The sequence below is a fragment of the Neofelis nebulosa genome, chromosome 2 (assembly GCF_028018385.1).
Source record: "Neofelis nebulosa isolate mNeoNeb1 chromosome 2, mNeoNeb1.pri, whole genome shotgun sequence".
NCBI lineage: Eukaryota > Metazoa > Chordata > Mammalia > Carnivora > Felidae > Neofelis > Neofelis nebulosa.
In genome coordinates, this window is record NC_080783.1 from 46,893,818 (window position 1) to 46,913,756 (window position 19,939).

Consider the following 19,939-nt stretch of genomic DNA (forward strand, 5'->3'; position numbering starts at 1 on the left):
ATATATATATATATATATATATATATATACTTCCATTATATATATTATATATAGTATATATATGTATATGTATATAATATATATACTATATGTATACACACACAAACATTCATACATACACACATCTTCTGTACACATTCATTAGTCAATGGACATTTGGGTTCTTTCCATAATTTGGCTATTGTTCATAATGCTGCCATAGACACTGGGGCATATGTACCCCTTTGAATTAGAATTTTTGTATTATTTGGGTAAATACCTAGTAGTGCAATTGCTAGATATAGGGTAGTTGTATTTCTAACATTTTGAGGAATCTCCATACTGCGTTCCAGAGTGGCTGCACCAGTTTGCATTCCCACCAACAGTACAAGAGGTTTCCCCTTCCTCCACATCCTCATTAGCACCTGTTGTTTCTTGCACTGTCGATTCTAACCATTCTGACAGGTGTGAGGTGACATCTCACTGTGGTTTTGGTTTGTTTTTCCCGGATGAGTGATGTGCATCTTTTCATGTATCTGTTGGCCATCTGTATGCCTTCTTTGGAAAAATGTCTATTCATGTCTTCTACCCATTTTTATTTGGATTATTAATTTTGGGGGTATTGAGTTTGAGAAGTTCTTTATAGATTTTGGATACTAACCCTTTATCAGATATGTCACTTGCAAATATCTTCTCCCATTCCATACGTTGCCTTTCAGTTTTGTTGATTATTTGCTTTGCTGTGCAGAAGCTTTTTATTTTGATGAAGTCCCACTTTAGTTTTTATACATAAAATATTGTCAACTGAAAACATATGTGTTCTAAAACTTATGGCTCTTTGATGTACACCAATAGAGCTAATGAAATTAATAAAGATTAATATTATTTAGATACAAAGACATGTTTTTCTTGTCCTTCTTGCACTTAAAATAAAATAATTATCATAGTTAATATATAGCAGATATTTTATATCACTTATTTTTAGTGTTATATATATATATATATATATATATAAAATGTTATATATAATTATCATATTCTTATAAATAATCTAACCAAAACAGCATTAAATAACTATTACATTTTATTGTTTAATTCAAATCATGTAAAAAAATTAGACAACTTGAAACTTAAAAAAAATTTTAAGAGTATACATCAGGTGAAACAATGCATTTGATTGCTTACTGGTACTCTTAAATAATTAGTGTCCCAGTTTATTTCTAATAATATGGGAGAGATTTATTTACTAAAAGCTATTTAAAGAGGTTCCTTTTCCAATAAAGAAGAGATAAAATTATTCTGTCTGTACTATGAGGTTTACTCAATGTTTTTTTAAAAAACATGCAGTATTGGCATAAAATGAGGAAACATATATTGTTAAAAGAAAAAATGCAAATAGCTAAAATGTGTGTGTGTGTGTGTGTGTGTGTGTGCACACGCGCACATGCATAATGATAAAGTCTGGGAGATATGCATTTTTTTAAAAGCAGTGATTTTCTGGTTCACTCTTTTTATACCTGCCTTGTTTAAACCCTTTTCCCCCCTATTCTTAGCATATAATACAATGTTACCTGCATATAAAAACCATTACAAAGTTGAAGAGAAGACATGAAGCATAGAGGGCAGTATACACAAACTCAGAGAAGTTCAAAATTATAATGCCTATGTCAGGAAGTTTGTCCTGGCAGCATTAGATAATACATTTCAAAATGGAGTCCTGTTAGGAGATGGGGGTGGCTAAATGGGAACTCTTGCTGAGTTGCTTAGACTCTATTTTGTAGGTGACAGAGCAATTTCTGGATTCTAGGTAAAGGAGAGGAAGTGACACAAACAAGTTTAAACTTCAAACTGAGTAAACTAGATAATTACTAGGAACTGTTTTAGAGAAGATGATGAAATGGAGGTGGGTAGGGAGTTAAGAGTTGAAACAAGAAGGTTACTGAAACAGTCCAAATGAGAAATGATAAGGTCCAGAATATGACAATAAGCAAAGGTAGAGTAGATGAATAGAATGTTGAAACTGTTGAATTTTGATAATTATGCGTAACAAATATTCATATGTTAGCAGGTTGTTGGATACAAATGCAAAGTGCAAAGTGAAGTTGAAGGCTACAAATAAAGATACAGCATTTTCCAGCCCATATGTAGTAATTACAGTCATCTGCAAATAAAGTCCCTCTGGGAGAGCATTAGAGAAAGAATAGTGAAACCAGGGCAGAACCCTTAAAGTGATAATTAACTGTGCTCAATTGAGGAAATAATGCCCCATGAACTAGAACAGTGAGAGAGCAAAAAGGAAGAGAACCAAAGAATGGAAGTGTCACAAAAACTAAGAATGGTTTGATAGTATACATAACAACATTTCAGGAATAACTGGAAAACTAATAAGCATGTAAAAACTTCTGTTAGGCATTTAGGGTTTTAGTTACATTATACATCCTGGTTTTACATTTTTTTGTGTGACTATAGATAGACGTATTTAATTAACTATTTAATACTTTGACATTTACCTTAGTAAATTTCCACCAGAAGCCTACATTTTAACAAAATCAGTGGATAAAGGGGAAATCAATTGCTGGATGACTATACACACTCCATTTGAACAAGTACATATGATACGATGGCTACCTAAATATGTTAAGTAAGCACTTGAATTTTCTACCTGGTTTACCCAAAAGGTAGAATCTCCCAGAGGATGATGTTTAGAATTAACAAGACCAACTAATTAAATTTAATTAGGTCAACCTGCATGAGATAATTAGCATAATTAATTTAGATTCTGAAGTGCCCCAAAGGGAGGCAGTATTTGTGTATTTTTGAAGAGAGCTTTAGTAAAAAGAAAGAAAAAGAAAAAAGGAAGTAGGTTTGAATATTAGAAAAGTGACCCAGAATTATTTGTCATGACCTTTTATGTATAAAAACTTGTTTTAGTAAAATTTATAAATACTTATCAAAATTATTCAGAGAAACCTTTCCCCCAAGTTCTGCTCTATCTTCAGATGGTTGTTCTTGCCTCCTCCCTTCACTTATCTGTACCTCCTACTACAACACTGAGAAATGTGGCTCCCATTATCCACCACCCATTAGTTAATTATTCAATCCCAATATACACATAGAGTAGTAACAGAATTCCTAATGGATAGAATACAGTAATAGTGTATAGCTTCTTTGCCTCTAGTTTTACCTCTTCCACTAAATTTCAAAATTACTTAGCCCAGCATCCTTTTCTCATTCCTTTCATTATAAGGTGGTTTCATGAATTTATTATACAGTTCAATTGGTTTATCACATCTGGCATTCCATCCTGGGATCTTCTGACATCCAATTTTTTTTTTTTTAATTTGTATAGATTCAAGTTTACTCTTCCTGTTGTGAAGTTCTATAGGTTTTGACAAATGCATGGAGTCATGTCATGTATCAACCAGTAGAGTACCATATAGAGTAGTTTCATTGCCCTAAATAATCCCCTGTGCTTCGTGTAATCAACCCTCTTATAGTCCCCTGAAAGCCTGGCAACCATTGATCTTTTTATCATCTCTATACTTTTGTCAATCCCAATATGTCTATAATCAGAATCCTACAGTATGTAACCTTTTCATATTGGTTTCTTCCATATAGCAATATGCATTTAAGGTCTCTCTTTGTCTTTTTGTGATTTCATAGCTTATTTCTTTTTATTGCTGAGTATAATATTCCATAATATGGACGTGCCACAGTTGGTTTATCCACTCACTTATTGAAGGACATTTATTTACTTCCAATATTTGATGATTATCAATAAAGCTGCTATACACTTTGCATGGAGGTGTTGTGTGGATATGTTTTAAAATCTGTTGGACAAAAATCTAAAAGAGCTATTATTGGATTGTATGGGAAGGCTATGTTTAGCTTTATAAGAAACTGCCTGTTTTCAAAACAGATGGTACCCATTTGTGTTTACACTGGCAATTAATGAGAGTTCTTATTGCTCTGCATTTTCCTAACAATTGGTATTGGCAGGTTCTTGGGGGATTTTTTTTTAATTCTAATTACACCTAGTGGTATCTCCTTTTTGTTTAATTTGTAATTATTTAATGGTAAATGATGTTAAACATCTTTCATATACTTACTTGCCATTTGTGTATCTCGTTTGATGAGGTGTCTGTTCAGATATTTTACCCATTTTTAATTTTTTTCCTTATTTATTTATTTATTTATTTAATTTTATTTCCTTGTTGAAATTTAAGATTTTTTTGGCATATTTTGGATACAAGTGCTTTATCAGATATGTGCACAAAATATTTTCTCTATGGCTCTGGCTTGTCTTTTGATGCTCTCCACTTTAGAGGGTAGTTCTAATTTTAATAAAATCCAAGTTATCAATGTTTTTCTTTCACGGATCATGCCTGTATCTAAAGATTCATCACCATACTGAAAGTCACATAGATTTTTTCTATGTTTTCTTTTAGAAGTTTTATAGTATTGCATTTTATATTTGTATCTATGATTAAACCTTTAGAGTTATTTGTAATTGTAAGGTCTGTGTCTAGTTTTTTTTGTTTTGTTTTTGTTTTTCGTTTGTTTTTTTGCATATAGACTGAAAAGACAACTTCTAAGTTCTTCACAAATTGGAGATATGTAAAAAGTGTCCAAAAATACATTTCTAAGTAGAAGAGAAAGAGGAGGGAATAGTGGGTTCTGTATACATAATTGGTAGGTTAGATATATGGGAACATAATGAATATACAAGTGTAATATATATTCATATATATGAAGTTTTGAATACTAACATATTCCTTCCTGAAAAAATTAAAAATAGATAATTGGGTAAATTATTTTCATTGTCCAAATACTATCTATTTTCTCTCAGTGTGAATATTTCTCACCTTACGTTTTTTCCTTTCTCAATGTTATCCTTTTTCCTGATAACTAGTAATTTGGGATATTGTTTGGGATATTACTGGCATATTCTCCATTACATTTGATGAGTTCCTAAACATGTCTCTGGTTTGGGTGTCTCCTTTTGTATCTTGCACAAAATATCATGGCAGCAGAAACAGAATCATAGAAATCGTTATTCTCATATATAATCACCTTGAACAATAGACCACTGGTAGAAGTTTGATAGATGGTCCTAAATGGATTATATATTCTCTCTGTAAATTAAATAACAGTGATGTTGGCCTATTTACATGTACAGGAATATGATGGAATGTGTCCATATCTCTTATTAAAGTTGGAATGATTTTTAGAAGTTTCTACAAGTTAGAATATTGTTGAGATATCATGAACTTTATAAGGATCAAATTTGTTTAAATTTATGTTTAAATTAGAAAGGAAACGCTGATTTTTTGGTTTATAATATTGAAAGTAATTATTTTATGGATTCTAAAATTGACTACTAAATTTAAACTTTATTTTTCAGTGAGGTTGAATATGCCTCCAACACTTATTACAGACACCAAAAACTGAGTTTTATGGGCTCTTTTATGATTTAAGTTCTAACCCTAATATTTTTGTTGTTGCTTTCTCTGCAAAAAGAAACAATGGCTTATTATGCTTTTCTAAAGTATAATTGTAGTTTAGAGTCAAAGTTTCAAGTACAAGAAACTGAAGTTGAAAAGCATCATTTTAGGCATGATACTTCAGAAAACATTTCCCCTTCCCTGTATTATCCTTCTCAGTTAAGGCTACCTTACAGTCTAAAGGGAAAGCTGCAGGTATACTTGACAATTTAATAATGCTAAGCACACATACGTCTCCACATCAAGTTGACGCACACACAAATACATATCATCCCTGTGACACTTAGAACGGTAAAATAATAGTAGTGATAAAAATCGATCACAATTTGAGTAGCTATGTTGAAGAATACTAAGTCAACAAACATAAAATCTTCTAAAAGATTAGTTTGTACAAGAAGAGAGCACATTATTTCTGCATGTTTTTAATACAGTATGTATTGTGCCCATAGATAAGAATGCACCATATTGTTTTTAAGAAAATTCCCTCAAACGTGGTTGAACAGTTTTTTTTCAAAGTCACATCTTTAAGTGTCTGAGGCTCTTACTTATAGTTTAAACATAGTTTGTTATGCTTCTCTGATAAAAGACCCTTCCTATTTGAAAGACTATTATAAAATCAGACTGTAACAAATCCCAATTTCTTTAATCTTTATAGATTTCATTTTCAAACCCCAAATATGGGCTTAAGGGAAAAAGAACTGAAAGTTACAATTCAAATCAGCAAATATGTATTGAATGGTGACTTTCTGACTTGCTCTGCAATACAGAGTTGAATGTGGTAGGATCTTAACTCTACATTCTGATAAGTGATACGCTTGCAATCTGAACAAAGTAATTTGAAAGCAGAGAAAAGACAGCACCATTCTTTCAGTTATCTGAAATTTTCATTTAAACTACATATTAAAAGATGAATAGGATTTGGTCATGCAAAAAAGAGAATAAAGTTAAAGAATTATGTCGTAACATCTCTCATACCAGTTTTTATTCCACTCTTCTCTCTCAGGCCAGGTGCTTTGCAACTATCATTTCGAATACTACTATAATATTATAACTACTAAGCAGTCTTCTGGTTTGTACATCTCCAATTCAGTATCAATCCTGCTGAAGGGGTTTGCCATATGCAGTTACCAGAGAGGGATAATTGTTATAACAGGTCACATTTGTTTATTTTGTATATGTTTTATTTCTACAAATATATTACATCCATTGAAAACATGAGAGTATTCATTTTACTTCAATTATTCTTCTTAGTAGAGTATTGGGCATTCAAAACTTGAATGACTGACTGTGAATTCCAAACAGATAATATGTTGTTTTTTCAAAGTCTGTCAGGAAACTATCCTACTCCAAACTTAAATATTCACAAGAAGCTCAGTCCCCATGTTTAACTTTCAAGAAGCGTTTCTAAGAAAATTGTTATTATCCTCTGAGTATCGCCTCTATACAAACCTAAAGACCATTATTCAAATATAACTTTCCCCTTCCTTACCTTCTTTTCCCAGCTAAAGAATCAGTTTCTAATAATTAGTTCTTTACAGTAGATTCAGTTTTGGGGACTTGCAAGTTCTAGTGCAAAATTAATTCCTTGAGTTGTATATAGAAAGAGTCTTGAGCTGTGAAGGAGCTCAGGGTTCTAATGGAGGCTCTACTGCTTACTGATGTCTTGGGTCAAGTGATGGAGCCTTTCTATAGCAGGTCATATCTCTTACGGGACCATCAATCAAAGCTAACTCAATTTCTAACATAAATAGAACAAAACAATGAGATAGAAAATTACCCTTTTCTTTGTGCTTTCTACAAAACTGGTTCTGAAACAAGGGATAGACATGGGGGGGGGGGAATTGTTCTTCTTATTCCATGTTATAGGCATTTTTTTATAAACTATTTCCAGTTGTAAAACAACTAATTATAATTTGCACTTGAGCTTCAAGTCAATTATTTTTAGTAGACATTCTTCCTAGACTCTTAAAAATTATTGACACAAATTTTATAATTCCAAAGTTATTTTCATCTCAAGTTTGTTAAGACACATGCAAAGGAATTTTAATGAATATTTAGAAAAAAAGAAGATAAGCAAAATGTCTCGATGCCATCTGAGAGCAACAGCATATCTACTTGAAAAATTCTGAATAATTTTTATAGAATGCTTATGACTGCTGTCATTAATTATGCTCATTGGCATAAAAGTCTTAAGATAAATTGGCAAATTTAAAAGAGAATAAAGGCAATGAGAAGAAACCAAAAAAGAAAAAATAATAATTTGTAAAAGAAAGAGAGGGGGACGATAGTAATAAAATAACTAGCATTTCTATCCACAACTTTTTCCAAGGGATTTGTTATCAATGTGGTTTTAATAATCAAAATATTACTGTGGAGATAAGCAAATGAAGATATGAATAATTTACTCCAGATATCAATCACTGGTTGTGGAAAATGGCCCCAATCCAATTCCACCTTGGTTACTACTGAAGACCTCTAAAACCATACACCTCACAATATTTTCTAATTCATGATTCTGGATCCCATTTCTTGGCTCTACATGGCCTAGTGTAACTGATATTTCTTTGGTTACTGTCTAAAATACAGAGAGGCTAGTATCCCTAACATAGATTCCTTTAACAATAAAACAAAGAAACATCCAAACGGTATAAGGTTAAGCCATTCAGTATCTTGCTTAATCATTCTAGAAGCATAAAATCTTCCAAGAAGACACAAAAGTGTGACCACTGGTGAAAAAGCATATATAATAAATAGGTAATTTGCCTCAATGAAAATATCTGATCCATTTTAATGGTGACTTTTTATTTGGAGGAGTATGACACTGCATAAGATATATAGATGCCAATTAAAGACAGATAAATGAGTACCCCTATTTGAAATTCTCATTTAGGAATAATATAAGAACTGACTCTCAGGTGAGATCACTACACCTGTCAAATGAAGGCAATGAAGTTTTGGAATCCATGATTATTTATAAGCACTCACAAATCTTTCCTAAATAGTCTGTTTCCATGGAAACAGGAATTATCCACTGAAGTCTGACCTTTCCTTTGCATAGTTTAGTTTTGACAGCTATGTAAGCACTGTTTTAGAAAGCACATATAACCCAGGAAACCTTACAAAAGACATACAAAGTAGAAAGTAACTGAAAACAATAAGCTTTAAAAATGTAGCTAAGATCATATATTTTTAAATGTGATTTTTCATTTTTTCAAGAGTGTGAGGGTTTTATTTTAAGCTAGTGTTATCTTGTAATGTTCAAAAATAAGAGATATAAAAAGGTGGAAATTATTATTATTATTATTATTATTATTATTATTACAGATAAATTTTGTTACATAAGTAAATATTAAAAGGAAAACAAATGCTTGTATAAGGAAATACCTCTAAGCCTATAATGGATACTCATTAAGAATAGCTTAAATGTAAAAGCAAATATAGGCAGTATACTTCACATATATTGCATTACCATAATAATCTAATTATTACACTCTGGAAAGTACATATCATTATCCTATTTTTAAATTGCAAAAGGGTCAAGCTAAATGATTTCCCAATGTCACATATCAAGTATTTAAATGCAGGGTTTATGTCTTGGGGATTCCAAAGCACAAATTCTTTTAATTTCAGCCTTTAAGATTATGAATGAATGAAGTAATATCAAGTAGAAGAAACATTTTAGCTAAAATATTGAAAATTGTCTTCTAAATTTAATTAATTATTATGATTTGACAAATTATGGCCATATTTTTATCTGCTTCTGCATCTAGGAAAGATCATTTTTTTAAAGTGTTTTTATTAGAAGCACCAGGGTGGCTCATTCAGTTAAGCAACTGACTCATGATTTCAGCTCAAGTCATGATCTCATGGTCATGAAATCGATCCCCACACTGGGATTTGCTCTGGGCAAGGAGCCTGCTTAAAATTCTCTCTCCCTCTCCTTCTGCCCCTCCCCTGCTTGCTCAGTAATGCTCCCCCCTCAAAAACAAACAAACAAACAAATAAACAGTTTTTATTTGTGTTCAGATTTTCAAAGAAATTCAAGGTCTATAGTTTTGGCATTTGAGAGAAAATTAATTATAAAACCTCATAGATTAGAATTTTACAACACAGAATCTCAGAAATCAGATGATATGCTTATAGCAATTGTCAATAGAACTTCATTTTCAATAAATAAAACTTATCATCAAGTATAGTTGAGGACAAGCCATAAAGTTACTTTACAAAAAGGGTTAATTCTACTTACTAGTTTTAACTATTATATATATATATATATATATATATATATATATATACACAGTATATATGTATATATATGTATATATACATACATACCATTTTGGAAATAAGCTATCTACCTAAGATAACCACCATGAAGGCAAATAAATAAATAAAATAAAATAAAATTCATTAATGAATCAAATGTAAAACAAATGAGTTTTCAATGTTAGATTGACAGAATAATCTTAAAAGAGCCTTAAAGGACAACACAATGCAATTTCGTTTATTTCAAGAAACAATTTTTAAAGTTGCAAATTATAAAAATGTGAAAATACATCCATAATAATTTTAAATTATTAAAGATTATTATGTTTTCATGTTTATGATAAAATTTAAAAATATATGCTGACCAATTCCCTGTCCCCTCCAAGTCTATTTTATATGTTTATACTTTCTGATTTTATGACTTAAGTAAATATATTTATGTGTCACCTTCCACAAAGTTAAAACATATAAAAGAAATAAAGTTATAGATTAAATTTCTGTAGTTGTAGAACACACATTTCTTTCCTGAAATGAATAAACTTATATATTTTAAGCTTTAGCTTCTATTTTCCTCCTCTTAAATTTGGTAACTTAGTCTTTGAAGAAAGTAAACTACAATGTTATAGATTTGAAAGTTGGCATCACAAAAAAGATACAAGCTAATGGGTTCTTTTTAGTGAGACTTTGGTTGAAATGCATGACAAGTCTAAACCAAATAAGAAAATAATCTGTAGTCAAACTCAGATAAACTTATATGCCCCTATTCTGACTCAGAAAAATCTGTGGAGTGGGCTGTAGGAAATAAATTTACCAAAATATTTTAATTGGAAAGAATGGAAAGAAAATTTCATGACAGTTCTCAGCATTTAGATTACATTTAATCCTCTTAGAATTTCTAGAAAAGAACCAGGATTCCTAGAAGAAATGCTTGATTACAGAAATTCTTTGTGTAGAAAGTTTATGGATAAAAAAAAAATATCTTTTTTGTGTGCTGAAAAACAAAACAATAATGAAAGACTGATGGAGACATATCAAAAGGATACAGGAGCCAGATTGAGCAAGCAGCCACTGGTCAAATCAGGGAAATTTTGAGAATCAAATAGGCTGCAGGGAAAAGATTCAACCTGCACAGGACTGAAGGAGGGGGAAATGTTTTGAATCTGCCACTCTCAAAAAGGAGTCTACTGCTGCCTTTGTCTTAACTCTGTGTTCTTGGATAAGTCATTCTGAGGTAAATTCCTTCGTTTCTAGATGAAATATTTCTCTAAACTGACATCCAGTTTTAAAAATCTATAAATAGAAACAACTGGTAGAATAGAGGAGTGAGGAGTGCACTAGAAGCTAAGAAACACTTTCACTAGACAAAATTATGAAGAGCCATAATTTAAAGTCTCTGAAAATTGTCCTAAGGGCATATGGCAAATGTTGAAACATCCATTCAAATAAATTGTCTAAATCTTAGCAAGAATCACATGTCTGTGGTATCTAGTCACAACCCACTTCCCCTACCCTTCTGTCTCCTGCCCATCCCAAGCTACATCTTAAAGAAACTATTCCAAGAGTTTTAATACAGGAAGCTGCAGCCAAGAATGTGAATTCTCTCTTTCCTCATGTCCCACTCTGGGGTTTGTTTTCAAACTGGGAAGTAGGGGATGAGGAGAGGGGAACAGGTAACCTTTAAGAATAGCTCATCCTACCCCCAGTCCTATGTCCCAAGAAATTCTATTCTAAGAAGAGGTAGCTGAAAGGACCAGGGTACCCTTACTCTAACCACTCCCCACTCATTGGACAAGAGTTATCAGAGCAGGATGCTGAAAACATTCCTAAACCACAAAGAGATGAATCAACAAAAGGCAGAAATCTCAGTGGCACTAGACACTTAAACACAACTTCTGACCAACAACTGGCTGAACAATAATGTTATGGACTGAATGTCTGTATCCCTCCAAAATTCTTATGTTGAAACTCCAACCTCCAAAATGACTATATTTGAAGATAGTGTCTTTATGGAGGTGATTAAAATTAAATAAGTCATAATGGTAGGGCCCTGGTCCAATAGTATTTTTATCCTTATAAAAAGAGACACAAGAGAGTATACTTCCCCCTCCTTCCCCCTTCCTTCCCTTCTTTCTTCCCTCCTTGCTTCTTTCCTTCCTTCCTTCCTTCCTTCCTTCCTTCCTTCCTTCCTTCCTTCCAACCTTCCTTGCTCCCTCCCTCCCTCTCTCCCTCCCTCCCTTCCTCCCTCCCTCTCTCTCTGCCATGCGAGGACATAGTAAGAAGTTGGCCATATGCAAATCAGAAAGAGAGTTCCCACCAGAAAGTGATCATATAGAGCCCTGATCTGGGACTTCTAGCCCCAAAACTGTGAGAAAATAAATTTCTATTATTTAAGTCACTCAGTCTATGGCAGGTTTTTATTGCAGACTGAGCAGACTAATACATAGAGACAAATCCTAAGAAATCAGGTTTAAAATTACATTAATTCCTGGCAGCTTGGAAGACTGTACGCATGGTCAAGGTCATGCCTTCTCAGGAGCCATTACAGAGGAAAAATCCTACACTGCAGAGGAAAAAGTACATAGACTTGGCTGAAGATGTGGCAAAAACATACACTCTTTTAACTATGATTGTAGACTCCAATCTGTAAACACTTCCAATAGTAAAGATTAACAATCTAACTGGCTAAGATGGCTTAACTCAATCTTTGAGAAATAAATGGCTTATGTGGATTTCAGGAGCAGCCCCTAGGTAGCCAAGCATAACCTCTGAGTAATAAGGGGCCTATGCTAATCCAAAGGCAACCCTTAGGTATCCAGGCTAAAAGATAAAAAAAAAAAAAAAAAAAAAAAAATAGAAGCAGGATATCAAAGGTCACATGGTCATACTCAAGGGGGAAATCACTTCAAAGAATCACTTCAACCAAGTCTCTTAGCAAATAAATAAATGACGAGTCCAAAAAACAACATCTCAGGAGTAGAAGACTCAGCATCCTATGTTGCTAGAACATGTTTTCTAAAATATCCCATTCTCAAGAAGAATATTCTAAGACATGCAAAAACCAGAAAATTATGACCATACACAGAACAAAAAAGGCAGACAACAGAAACTGATTTTGAAGTGGCTTAGATGTTGCAATCAGCATACACAGGCTTCAAAGCAGCTATTATAAATATATTCAAAGGAGTAAAAGAGACCATGTCTGAAGAACTGAAAGAAGGTATGTAGCAATATCTCATGAAATAGAAAATATCAAAAAAGAGATAGAATTATTTTTTAAAAAAGAACCAAATGGAAAAATTTTAGTTGTAAAGTACAATAACCAAAATGAAACATTCACTAGATGGCTTCAATATTAGATTTGAGTTAGCAAAGAGGGAATCAGCAAAATTGAAGATTGATTAAAAGAGAGAAGGTAATCTGATAAAATGGAGAGCAAAAATAATGAAGAAAAATGAACAGAGCCACAGAAAAATGTGAGGTACCAATAAGCACATAACACACATAATGGGAGAACCACAGATGAAAGAAAGGGGCAAGAATTATGATAGTAAAAATGTGAAGTATATTTTGATAAGGTGAAATACATAGAACTATCATTATCTCTAGATAATAATAGAAAAATTATTAAAATTATTAAAACAATTAAAAATTTACACTAAAAATTATCTATCAAATTGAACAGAAATTGGGTAAGGAAGAATAGAGAAACAAAAATGATGTGAGACAAAGAGAAATAAAAAGTAACATGGCAGGTATAAATGCAATCATACCAATAATAATGTTAAATGTAAATGGATTAAATATTCTAATGAAATATGGAGTTTAGACTGGAGTAAGGAAAAACAAGACTATATATATATATATATATATATATATATATATATATATATATATCAAACATTAGATTTAAATGAGCAAATACGATGAAAACAAATGGATGAAAAAAAAAAAGAGATCATGAAAAAAGCAACTTTAAAAGGGCCAGAGTAGCTATACTAATACCGGGAAAAAAGACTTTAAGTAAGAAATGTTTCATATATAAAGAGGGCTATTGCACAATGATAAAAACCTCAATACATCAAGAACAAACATACACAGCACTGGTACCAGAGTCTCAAAACACAAAATCTGACAGAAATGAAGGGTAAACTAGCCAATTCAAAAATAATAATTAGAAACATCTAAACCCTGTTTTCAATATTGGATTAATAAGTAGGCAGAAGATCAACAAGGACATAGAAAACTTAAGCAACCCTATACCACCTAGACCAACTGTTCTCTCTATAGTGCATTCTCCACAATAATGGCAGAATACACATTCTTCTTAAGTTTAGCTTATGGAACATTCTCCTGGATAGATAAAACAAGCCTCAATAAACTTAAAGTGACCGAAATAATACAAAATATGTTTTTCAACCAAAAGAGAATGACATTAGAATTCAAAACCAAAAAGTTTGGGAAGTTCACAAATATAGGAAAATTAAACAACACACCCCTCAAATAACCAATACGTAAAGAAAAAATCACAAGGAAAATTAGAAATAAGATGAATAAAAATGCAAACACTATATACCAAAGTTCATGGAATAAATCTAAAATGGGCACAAAGGAAAATTTATAACTATAAATATTCATACTAAAAAAAATCATTTCAAATCAATAATGAATCTTTGCATCTTAAGACACTAGGAAAAAAATAGAGAAAAAACTAAATTTAAAGCAAGTAGAAGAAAGGGAATAACAAAGATTAGAGTAGAAATGAACAAAATACAGGCAAACCTCATGTTATTGTACTTTGCTCTGTGTTTTGCAAATGTTGCATTTTTTACAAATTGAAGGTCTGTGACAACCCTCCATCCAGCAAGTCTATCAGCACCATTTTTCCAATAGCATTTGCTCACATCATTGTCTCTGTGTCAAATTTTAGTAATTCTTTCAATATTTCAAATTCTTTCATTATTATTATATTTGTTATGGTGATCTGTGATCAGTGATCATTGATGTTACTATTATAAATGTTTTGGGACTCCACCAACCAGGCCCATAGAAGATGGTGAATTTAATTGATAAACGTTGTATGTGTCCATGGAGAGGGCTTCCCTATTTCCTGAGACACAACAATATCGACATTAAACCAAATAATTACCCTACAATGGCCTCTAAGTGTTCCAACAAAAGAAAGCTGCACATCTCTCACTTAAATCAAAAGCTAAAACTGATTGAGCTTAGTAAGGAAATCATGTTGAAAGTAGAGATAGGCCAAAAGCTAGGCCTCTTCTATCAATCAGTTTGCCAAGTTGTAAATTTAAAGGAAAAGTTCTTGAAGGAAATTGAAAGTGTTACTTTAGTGAACACACAAATGATAAAAAAGCAACACACCCTATTGGATGATATGGAGAAAGCCTCGTTGTCTGGATAGCTCAAACCAACCAAAACATTCCTTTAAACCAAAGCCTAATCCAGAGCAAGGCTCTAACTCTCTTCAATTCTATGAAAGCTGAAAGAGGTGAGAAAGCTTCAGAAGAAAAGTTGGAAGCTAGCAGAGGTTGGTTCATGAGATTTAAGGGAAGGAGCCATCTCCATGACATGAAAGTGCAAGATGAAGCAGCTAGTGCTGAAGCTACAACAATTACCCAGAAGACCTAGCGAAAGATAATTAATGAAGGGGGTACATTAAACAATAGATTTTCAATGTAGATAAAATAGCCTTCTATATGAAGACATCATGTAAGACATTCACAGCTAGAGAGAAGTCAATGCCTAACTTCAAAGTTTCGATATATAGCCTGACTCTTTTGTTAGGCGATAATATAGCCAGTGATTTTAAGTTGAAGCCAATATTCATTTACAATTCTGAATATCCTAGGGCTCTTAAGAATTATGCTAAATCTACTCTACCTGTGCTCTTTAAATGGAGCAATGAAGTCTGCAAGACAAACATTTGTTTACAACATAGTTTACTGAATATCTTTCTATTGAAATATAGTTGACAGTCTTAGTTGCAAATGTACAATAAATATTTTAAACCTACTACTGGGATCTACTGTTCAGAAGAAAAGAGGTTTCATTCAAAATACTATTCCTGATTGACAATGCACCTGGTCACACAAGAGTTCTGATGGAGATATATGACACTAATCTCATTGTTATGCCTACTAACACAATATACATCTTGTAGCCCATAGGTCAAGAAGAAATGTAAACTTTCAAGTGTCATTATTTTTTTCTCCTCGGAGACCTACTTTTTATTAAGATCTAAACACGTGAGAACAATGGCCCAAGCTCAACCCATCTTAACATATATCGCTCTGTAGAGTGAAAAGCACCCTATGTACACAGCCAAAAGCTGCACTGCCTGTGTCCCTGAAGCCTGGATCTGGCCCTCCTCAGGCCCTTACTCCCTCAGGGTATCTAAAAAGAACAAGCGAGGGAAGTAGTGCCCAGCATCAGCACAAATAAGGGAATAAACAGGCATTAGAGGTCAAGTCTTGTCATTTAAGAAATACATTTCATAAAGCTAAAGAAGCTGCCACAGAAAGTGATTCTTCTGATAGATCTGGACAAGGTAAATTGAAAATATTCTGGAAAGGATTCACCATCCTAAATGTTTTTAAGGAGATGTATGCTTCATGGGAAGAAGCCAAAATATCAACATTAAGAGGAGTTTGGAAGAAGTTGATTCTAACCTCATGGATGACTTTGATGGGTTCAAGACTTCAGTGGAGACAGTAACTGCAGATGTTATAGAAATAGCAAGGAAACTAGAATCAGAAGTACAACGTGAAGATGTGACTGAATTGCTGCATTCTCATGATAAAATTTTTAATAGATAAGGAGTTGCTACTTATGGATGAACAAAGAAAGTGGTTTCTTGAGATGGAAACTACCGCTGGTGAAGGTATTAGGAAGATTGTTGAAATGACCACAAAGGAATTAGAATATTATATGGATTCAGTTGATAAAGCAGCAGCAGGGTGTGAGAAGATTGACTCCAAATTTGAAAGAAGTTCTACTGTGGACAAAATGCTATCAAACAGCATTACATGCCACTGAGAAATTGTTCATGAGAGGAACAATTAATTGATGTAGCAAACCTCTTTATTGTCTTACATTAAGAAATTGCCACAGCCAAGCCAACCATTAGCAAACACAACTCTGATCAGTCAGCAGTCATCAACATCAAGGTAAGACACTCCATCAGCAAAAAGATGACTTGCTGAAAACTCAGATGATGGTTAGCATTTTTTAGCAATAAACTATTTTGTAATAAAGGCACATTGTTTTTTAGACATAAGGCTATTACATAATAAACTATAGTATAGTGTAAACATAATGTATATATGCACTGAGAAATCAAAAAATTCATTTGACTTACATCTGCTTTATTGCAGTGCTCCGGAACCAACCCCACAATGTCTCCAACATAAATCTGTAGAAACAGAAATACAATGAAGAATGTCAACCAGACAAAAAACTGGTTCTCTGATAAGATCAACAAAGTAGAGAAAATTATAGGTTAAAAACAGACAAGTTAATTAGAGTCTCAAATTACCAATCCTTTAAAAACTTCCAAATTAAAAAAAAAAAAAAAGAGAGAGAGAGAGAACACTTCCCAGCTTATCTTCTGAAGCCAGTATTATTGTGACGCCAAGGTTAGGTAAATACATCACAAGAAAAGAAAACTACAAATTAATATCCCTTTTTAATATATATGTAATAATCCTCAATAAAACACTAGAAAATTGAAGCCAGCAAGATATATAAAAGATCATACACCATGATTATGTTGGTGTTACTCAAGAAGGCAAGTTTATTTTAACATATGGAAATCAATCAATGTAATAATCATCTTAGTGGAATAAAAGACAATCTTCATGTGACCATCTTAATAAGCACAGAAAATTAGCATTTCACCAACCAATGCCCTTTCCTAATAAAACATTATACAAAGTAGGAATAAAAGTAAATTTTCTCAAGATGGGAGAGGATATCTATATAAAACCCACAGCTAACATCATACTTAATAGCAAAAGGCTTAATGTTTTATCCTCAAGATTAGAAACAAAATAAGAATGTTCTCTCTTTCCACTTTTTTTTTTTTTTCAACATTTTTTTTTTTTTTTAATTTATTTTTGGGACAGAGAGAGACAGAGCATGAACGGGGGAGGGGCAGAGAGAGAGGGAGACACAGAATCGGAAACAGGCTCCAGGCTCCGAGCCATCAGCCCAGAGCCTGACGCGGGGCTCGAACTCACGGAGCGCGAGATCGTGACCTGGCTGAAGTCGGACGCTTAACCGACTGCGCCACCCAGGCGCCCCTTTCTCTTTCCACTTTTATTCAGCATTGTTCTTGAAATTCTATCTAGGACAATTAGGCAAGCAAAAGAAATAGAAGGTAGCTTTATTGGAAAGGAAGTAAAACTATATTTGAAGATGATATTGTTTTATTTATAGAAAATCCTAAGTAATCTATTTAAAAGACTATTAAAACTAATACGTGAGTTTGGCAAAGTTTAAGGACCCAAGGTCAATATACAAAACTCAGTTGTGTTTCTACACATCAACAATGAAATTAAGTTAATAATCAGTATCATAAAAAGAATAAAATCATTAGGCCTAAACTTAACAAAGCAAATACAATTACTGAACACTGAAAACTACATAATATTGATGAAAGAATTAAAGAAGATCTAAGAAAAGAGAAGTCAATGGATATTCATGAATTGGAAGACAATATTAAGATGACGATACTCCCCAAACTTATCTATATTCAACATGCTTCCTATCAAAATATGTTTGCCCTTTTACAAAAATTGACAAGCTGATCTTAAAATTCATGTGGAAATTGAAGAGAATAATAGGCTAATGCATCTTGAAAAAAAGAACCCAAGTTAAAGGATTCACACTCAATGCATTTCACATTTTGGTACAAACGTGCAGTAATCAAGACAGTACTAACATCAAGATAGAGGTAGGTCGATGGAATAGAACTGAGAGTGCAGAAATAACCTCTTACATTTATGGTCAATTTATGACATTAAAATCATTATGATTTTATACTAATAGTAACATATATCACCTCAGATATGAGAGTATGGTTCACTCTACCGTATCAGAAGTAGTTTAAAATAAAAATAATCTAAGTTTTGTTATAAGAAGTTTAATTTTAAGTTCGTAAAAGAAAATAAATCTAGAGGATATACAAGAAAGTAAATAATAAAAAGAAAAATTTAAGAACTACAAAATGGAAAATTGACATAGATAAGTGTTTGTTCTTAGAAAAGATTAATAAAATTGAAATATGCTAAGCGTAACAGATGAGGCAAATTATATTCTACTCAGATATTAAAAGGAAGATATCATTACAGGTACCCTAGCTATTAAAAAGGAAACAGGAGGATATTATAAACATCTCTATTCCAATAAATTTTTATAATTTAAATAAACAAATTTACCAAACGGAAACAGGAAGAAATATAAATGATAAACTTTGAGTCCTCCATGCAGTACCATTCCATGAGGAGATCAACAAGCAACGTGGTGGAAGATTTGTTTCCTCTCTGAAAAGGATAACGATGGGATATATGCTAGCTATAAGTTTCCCTTTCTAATCAGCAGTGTCTCAGCACCACTATTCAAGGGTTCACACAGGATACAAACTACCAGTGTGGGATCCCACATAACATCACCTTGGGCCAAGGGATCCACTCTAGGGCAAGGAATGTAATAACAAGCACATAATTATGGTATTCACTGGTTCTAATACATACAAAACCTCCTGGAGACTGCTGACCTTATAGTAGTGGAACAGTCTCTTGAAAGTCATCTATGAATCTGTTTGTGACACCATGAGAAGATGGTACATTATCCTTCTGTGTTGGTACATACTTTAAACAAATATTCATTATATAGGTCTGTTTCCTAATATGCAAACTACCTGTTATAGAAAAAAAGGAGTAGAAATAGGAGTGACCCTCCTCTCAAACACTCCTGTTAATGTACTTGAAGACTTGGTGTTTCCTTTCCCTATCACATTAGGTTCTGTGCTTCTAGACTATCTGGTTGACTGAGCAGTTCCATCAGAGGACTCAAAAATGGTCCCTCTAAATTTAAAGCTATAATGGCCTCATCTTTTACCTTGGGCTCCTTGAAATTGTTAATTAGAAGGCAAAGAAAAGAGTTAACATGCT

At 32.7% G+C, this 19,939-nt stretch overlaps 1 protein-coding gene across 1 annotated transcript in view; it reads right to left on the reverse strand.

Moving 5' to 3' along the window:
* Nucleotides 1-19,939, reverse strand: part of GULP1 (GULP PTB domain containing engulfment adaptor 1) — a 771,890-nt gene that overhangs the window by 670,509 nt on the left and 81,442 nt on the right. Inside the window, exon 2 of the mRNA XM_058711639.1 lies at nt 17,125-17,178. The gene's annotated coding sequence lies outside the window, so the exon portion shown is untranslated. The remainder of the gene's footprint in view (nt 1-17,124; nt 17,179-19,939) is intronic.